Source organism: Mandrillus leucophaeus, unplaced genomic scaffold, assembly GCF_000951045.1.
Source record: "Mandrillus leucophaeus isolate KB7577 unplaced genomic scaffold, Mleu.le_1.0 Scaffold338, whole genome shotgun sequence".
NCBI classification, from domain to species: Eukaryota; Metazoa; Chordata; class Mammalia; order Primates; family Cercopithecidae; genus Mandrillus; species Mandrillus leucophaeus.
Window position 1 is genome coordinate 1,470,603 of NW_012103565.1, and position 7,348 is coordinate 1,477,950.

Below are 7,348 nucleotides of genomic sequence, written 5' to 3' on the forward strand. Positions count from 1 at the left end.
TGGAAACCATCATTCTCAGCAAAATATCACAAGGACAGAAAACCAAACACTGCATGTTCTCACTCATAAGTGGGAGTTGAACAATGAGAACACATGGTCAGGGAGGGGGACCACCACACGCCAGGGTCTGTTGAGGGGTGGGAGGCTTGGGGAGGGATAGCGTTATGAGAAATTCCTAATGTAAATGATGAGTTGATGGGTACAGCAAACCACCATGGCACATGTATACCTATGCAACAAACCTGCACGTTGTGCACATGTACCCTAGAACTTAAAGTACAATAAAAAAAATGTCAAGGACCATAGGCCATGGAGAGAGACTCGGGCTGAGGGAATATCATGGCAATATCTGTGCTGGAGGGAGTATGGCTCATGTGAGGCTGCTCCAAGATGTCCCTTATTGATCTGCAGTGCATTACTGAGCACCCGTATTTGTCAAGCACTCTTCTAGGCCCTGAAGGCAGAATAGGACCAGACCCCTTCCTTCAGAGCTTTAAAATTTGGGGGCAGAGGTGTACAGGCAATAAGCAGTCATCTCTGACAGGAATATCTATTTATGTAGAACAAAGGGCCAAGGGTGAAATGCTGTGAAGACTGGTGGAGAAAGGCACAGAGCGTAGAGAGGCAGAAGGTGGGGTGTTCAGTCAGTGGAGGCCTCTCAGAGATGGTGACACTTAAATGGAAGGAAATAGGGGATTAATGGAGACCAGAAGGAGAACTGCCCAGGCAAAGGAAGGCTCCACGTGGAACAGCATCAAGGGATCTTGAGGAGAAGAAAGGAAGGTGCCCAGGAGTGCTCAAGGGTTCTGAGCAAGCGAATAACACAATCTGATCACGTTTTTAAAAGATGATTCTGGCTGTTGGGTGAGGTTTTGACTGGGGATGGGGGCGGGGTGGGGACAGCTGTTGAGCAGCTCTGTGGGGTCCAGATGGAGTAGCTTGATCAGGGTGGGGATAGGGAAGTAACAAAAGACGATTGGATTTCGGATCAACTCTGAAGGAGAACCTTCCAGTATTTAGGTTTGCCGTGAATTCGATATGGAGACACGGGGCAGTGATAGAGGTTCGCTTTATTGAGTTGAATGAAGGATGGGTTGATGGGCAGGGGTGTTTGGTGGCGAGGGAAATTAAGAGATCTATTTTAGGTGTGTTCACTTAGAGCTTTCTGTAGACCTCCAAGTAGAGACGTCAAATGGGAAATTAGATACCTTTGTGTAGAGCTCAGGGGAGTGGCTTGGTCTAGGGTGTGATCACGGGGCCATCCTTGCAGAGACGGAATTTGAAGCCACAGGGAGGTGAGGTCACCTAGGTGCTGAGCGGAGATGTAAGAGGGAGGAAGCGGACACCTAAGGCCTGGAGTACCCCGGCATGCAGAAGGTAAGCAGAGGAGGGGCAAGCAAGGTTTGAGGAAGAGTGGGCCAATGAGGAGGAAGTGCTCAAAGGGTGCGGACTGAGCCCAGAGGGCGACAGGGAAGCGGCTTGGGAGGCCGGCCGGGTTGGTGGAGCAGGCTCCACAGCCAGCTGAGAAAAGCAGTTTCAATTTTGATTCAAAATCAGACTATCCACAGCCCAGAGAGCTCACTAACCTGTCTCATGAGACCCGGTCTGCACTACTTCTGACTGTTCCTAAAACTCAAGCCCTGCTGAGAGACAATTGCCTGTAGCAGGAGCCCATGGACAGATGAAGTGTCAATCATGACTTAGGTGCTCCTTTCACCGGGTGGCCTGCACCGGGTGGGAGAGCGGATGGACTCTGGGTCCCGAGCACCCCCTCATGCAAAGAACAAACTACCCAACCTCACCCCATCTCACATGGTCTCATCCAAGCCGCAGGCCTGAGGCCCTGGCTGTGTAAAAGTGGGCAGATGATTTAGGCTCTCTAGGCCTTATTTTTTCTCAAATGGGAATTGGGCATGATAATAACATTTCTTAACACGGTGTCATGGTGAAGGTTAAATGAATTTACACCCGTTAAAGCGCCTGGTAGATAGTGTTAACTATTGTCATAATGAAAGAATGTTGATTTGCTATCACTTAGGATATTCAAAAATTGTGCCACACACTCTGAAAAGAGCTGTAAAACAGAAATTCTCAAAATGTTTCCATTGGAGGAAGTACAGTCTCCTGAGAAAGCTGTTTTGAAGAAGACAGCACTGCTCCAACTTGTGGTTAAGATTGGGCTCTGTAGGCAGGAGGTCTGGCTTGAATCTTGGTTCCTCCACCCACCAGCTGGATGTCCTTGGATGTGCTACTCACCTGCTCCCAGCCCCAGCTTCCTAACTGTAAAATGAACAAGGGTCAAGTGCCTACTTCATGGGACCCTCATGAGCACCCAACAGCATAATGCACGTAAAGCCCTTGGCCCTGTGGCGGCAGAGTAAGTACAATAAATATTCAGTTAATATTTATTATTATTATTATCAGGGTTCTCAAAATACATAAATCTGCAAGTTACATTCAGTTGGTTACAATGTGACCATCCTTTTTTTGTCATGCCTCCTTATATATGGTCCCCAGATCACCTGGTTTATTTGCAACTTTTCCTTTATCAAATGGAAGTATAGATTAGGTTAGATTTGAAGATTGTTGACTCTGGTCTTAAGGAGCCCTAACCTCGAGTGCCAGTGTAGTGAAACCTCACCTCCATTCTTGCCTGGGTTCTGCGCATAATGTGCAAAGTCAGATGTATATTCACTTTGCAGTTCTGGGACCACTGCACCTGGAGAAGGTTGTAGCCTTATTTTACACTGAGGGACACTATCACTTGGGGAAGACAGAGGACTTTTTCATGATTAATCCAGACCTCAAGTACCAGTTCCAGGGTGAAGACTGACTTGAGCCCACTCCTCTGAGCCACCGTCCTCCACCTGGTCAGAGCCACACACCTCCTGCTTCCCTTCCCTCGGGAATGACTTACACAGCGACCTGTTGGCATGTGGGGCTTTGGCCACACGGTGGCGCTTTATGCCCAGCAATCCCGCTGGTCCGCTTACGCACCATTGAAGATTTGAAAACCAAATTGAAAAAGAAAGAGCCCTGCCTTCTAATTCTTCTTAGAATACACAGATAGCATTGTCAACGAGTATGGGGCTGTTAGCAATGAAGGAGGTGAACTGGGTTCACTAGCTGGTTACCACCCTGTAGGAAATGCCTCAGTTCTTGCTGGTTTCATCCGTCCTAAGGGGAAATCAAAGGACCTCTTGTTTGAAATCAAAGGATTCAGAATTCCACATTCAGAGCCCATTTTCAGGTGTTTTCCACAACATTGTACTCGACCACATGTGTGAATCAAACCTCACTTTCCAGTGTGGTAGATGAAATAAAATGGGCCCACATAAGCCAGAGTTTTGATTTTCCTGGAAAAAGAGATTTTTTCTTAAGATATTACCTGACTCCAAGACAGGCCTAAACCTCTTCCGGAAAAAGAGAGGGGTTAATGGCAGCTGGTTTTATTCTTCTCTTGAAGGTGATATAGGACACAGGCCTGGGCGTGAATACCGGCTCCGACACTAACTAGTTTTGGAGCCTCAGGGAAGCTACTTCATGCCTCTGCACCTCAGTGCTCCCATCAGTCAAGCGTGTTCACGATAATACGACCTACACGATAGGATTGTGGTAAGACTGAATTAATATTAACTAGAACCAAATGAAAGTGGTTCAATTGGTTCAACTCTAAAGTCTTTGACCTGTAAAAAATGGCAATTTCATGTGGCTTATTCTAAAACATGGAAAGTGCTTTGTGCCGGGCATATGGTGAGGCTTGGTAAAAGTGAGTGATTATTATCACAGCTGGCATGAAAAGAGTACAAGCACTTACTATGAACATTTAAGAAAACAAACCGCCCTGTCTTCTGGATATTTTTTCCCTGAAGATTCTTACTGATCGATGACTCAGTTGTTCCTGCATACTAAAGTTTATAATACACAAATACGTGGAAAGAAATCTGACTGTTTATCATAGCTCTACCTTTAGCCAGGTTATCCCAGCCTCAAGACATCTTTCAATGAGATATTAAACCCACCAAGGGAGAAAACTCAAGGCCAGCCCAGTACCACCTGCCACACGAGGAAAGCTGAACTCTTTCATTCTGTGCCTCCGCGGTCCCTAGGTGATGGAGACCTCCCTCTGCAGAGCCGGCCTCTCAGAGCGCTCTGTGCCTTGGACTGACGTAGAAATTGATCCTCTCAGTCCCTCTGAGGCACACACATCAAAGCTGACCTCTTCTATGTCCTTTTCCTTCTTAGGTGAATACTAGCTAATCTGTTTGGCCAAAGGGATAATATTTTTATTCTGTCAGAAGTTTCCCAAGTTATAGCTAAAAGGAATGAGAATTTCAGAGACCTGGCAGGTCTGGGGGGTGGGGCTGGGGGGCGTATTTTTTAACAGACGGGCCTCTGGGAGCCCAGCTTCAGCCACACCCTGTCTTGCGTCCGGGGACACTTTCCTCTGCTGATGTAGACCCTGGAAAGAAAGCCAGCAGTGGCTCAGAAGCCAGGAAGTCTGAGGTAGACTGGGGGCAACAAATCAACCACAGGAAAGGCTTGCTACCAGGAATGAGGCAGCTGCGTTCCCAGAAATGCACAAACAAAACACCGAAAACCAGATCAGCGTTCTGTTTTCTTCTCAGACACTCTTACCTTGTATTCTCCCTCTAGTTTCTTTCCTTAAATGATAGCGGTTTACTCCAGTGACCTCTCAATGGTATCCCGCCCTCCCCACAAGTCCATGAAAAAGAAAAGATGTGTGTTTCTCATTGCACACAGGAGATGAGATGTGGTTTATTGGATCTCACCATGTATCACAGGACACGCATCAAGCGAGGCTGTGTTTACATCCATGTGTCTAATTTGGGGAATGATGTTTGAACCCTTCAATGCACCAAACGTGAGTTAACAAGTTAAGCCAGGCACCGCAGAGAACATACTGTATTCACATGAAGTTCAAGAGCAAGCAAAACTAGTCTGTGGCAATAATATGATAGTAATCTGAACAGGGGCAGCTGGGGGTGGTAGGGTTGATTAAGAAGGGGTACGGGGGAACGTTCTATGACCACAGAGATGTTCTATATCTTCATTAGGGTGTGAGCTACACAATAGTATACATTTGTCAAAGGTCATGAAACTGCTCACTTAATATAGAAAAAGGTAACAGTGAAAAATATCCCTCAAAACAATATCACAGTATGGGCAAGGAGGTCCGTCATGTCATGGAAGAGAGAAGGGGAATTTCCATATAGTGAAATTTCCTCGCTGACTGTCTATGCAATTGAAAAACATATAAAACGTCAGCCTATTTTCCAGACAGTTTCAAAAACTAGGGACTTTTTTTTTTTTTTTTTTTTTGGTACAAGCACTGTCTATGTCTTTTCAAATGTTTACAGAGTATTTACAAAAAGTAGTCCGTTGGGTGGCAGTTGTAATTAGGGAAACTGGCAGTGAAAATTAACACATACCATAAAAGAGGGATAATTACTCCACTGTCATATACAATATTATTATCAAATGGTATTCACCCAGGAATCCAATTGGTTCGTTCCCACTCAGCCTCATTGTTACAGGAAAGCCCCTCCCCTCCTTGTTACCCTGGGTATGAAGCTGCCACGTTCCATGGATGATATGCCATATGGTACTTAACATCAGAATCAAAATGAGCTTGTGCTTTTTGTGTGAGATGTTGAAATTTATTAGAAAATCAGAAAGCCTAATTTCCACCAAGTTCCTGAGAACTGCCATCTGCCGCATGAAAAAGAAAATGGAGATTTTTTTTTTAAAAAAACCATTTACTTATTGTGAAATGTGAGGGTGCTGGTGTATGTGTTTGAAAAAGCGGGTTGGGGGCGGGGAGGGGGTTTGTGAGAGAGCGCCAGAGCAAGCCCACTTGGCAGGGCAGAAAGAAAGAGTGTCAGCTGAATGGAGGCAAGGGCTTGCGAAGCGTAATTATGGAAATCATCTATTCCTGAGCCTTTTTTTTTCTCCTCCTGACCACATGTTCCTGCCACAGAGGAGCAGCACATAGAGTCCAGCTTTTGAGAATAAGTGAAGTCCCCACTTCAGAAAGAAGGGGGAGCTGAAACCAGTCTCTCCGGGTGTCAAGTCCGTCTATGGAGGAGCTGGCGTGAGTCAAGCCAGGAGGGTAAAGGCGAGGCAGCCAGAAAGGCTGAGTGGAAGGAGGACCAGGAAGTCTTTCTAAGGAGAGTGACAGAAAGAAGGGCAGGCAGGATGGGAGAGGGACGCCAACAGGGGAGAGTGAAGGAGTGCCTACTGAGAAGGGAAGAATCTTCCAGCACACTTTGGATGCCAAGGGAAAGGTGCTGAAGTCTTTCAGGAGGGCGTGCGATGCCTGGACATTCATTTCAGCAGATGGCCCTGGTCTATGGCGTTGTTAGGTTCCCGATAGGCTGTCTTAACCATGAGTCACATCCATCTAGTGCCCCACACCTCCACACTGCAGCCTGGAGGGCTTACCCCAGCCTTTGATTTTACTGAATTTATTTATTTCTTCTCTGTTTTTACACCAAAGCTAGCATGTGTGTTGGAACAGCTACAGGCAACATTTGTTGGACCTGGTTAGCGGCTGGATTTCTCACCTCTGACCACAAGTAATACTCAGGAAATAGACCTCTGGCAAACAGCCCACCAGAGCCTGAAACGGAACAGTGATGAGGATGGAGGATAAGGCTCGAGGCACCAGGGGACTTCCCATTATGACACTGTAGGGCCAAGTGTTGGTCAAGGCAGGCCGCTCTTGGATGGCATCCAAAGTGGTTTAATTAAAGATAGACTAAAAAGACCACTCAACAGACAGCCTCATCTACAAGGCAGTCTTCCCACAGGAGCTTAGGGGTGTATGCCTTTCTGTGCTGGCAGAAAGGCGTTCTGTGCTGCTGGCACCTTGGGGAGAAGCTTCAGGTTTCTGTCTGAACTCCTGAGAGCTTAGCATCCAGAGTGTGCATGACTTGGGGTGACAGGCAGCAGGTCCCACTCGCTCACCGGAGGGGGTGGCCTTACACTTTACCCCCTAGATGACTGAGGACCCAACAGCGTGCTCCTTGCTTGGAGGCTGGTGATGAGCTCCTAATTTCCCTGTGGACTGCCCAGACCTCTACAAGTCAGGCTTCTGGAGACGCTGCGGATTCTCTCCTGAGCGACTAGGGGCTGGCAGGAAGGGCAGTTGCTTGGCGCTGCATCTCAATCCCTGCGGCCCCAGGAGCAGCTGTGGCAGGAACATGGTGAGCAGCTCTCAGCACCCTCGGCCCTGATTTTCCCTCCGCTTCCATTTGTTGAGCACCTATTGTTCAAAATGCCTGTTATCTACGAGGCTACAGTTTCCTGAGCGCTTACTATGTGC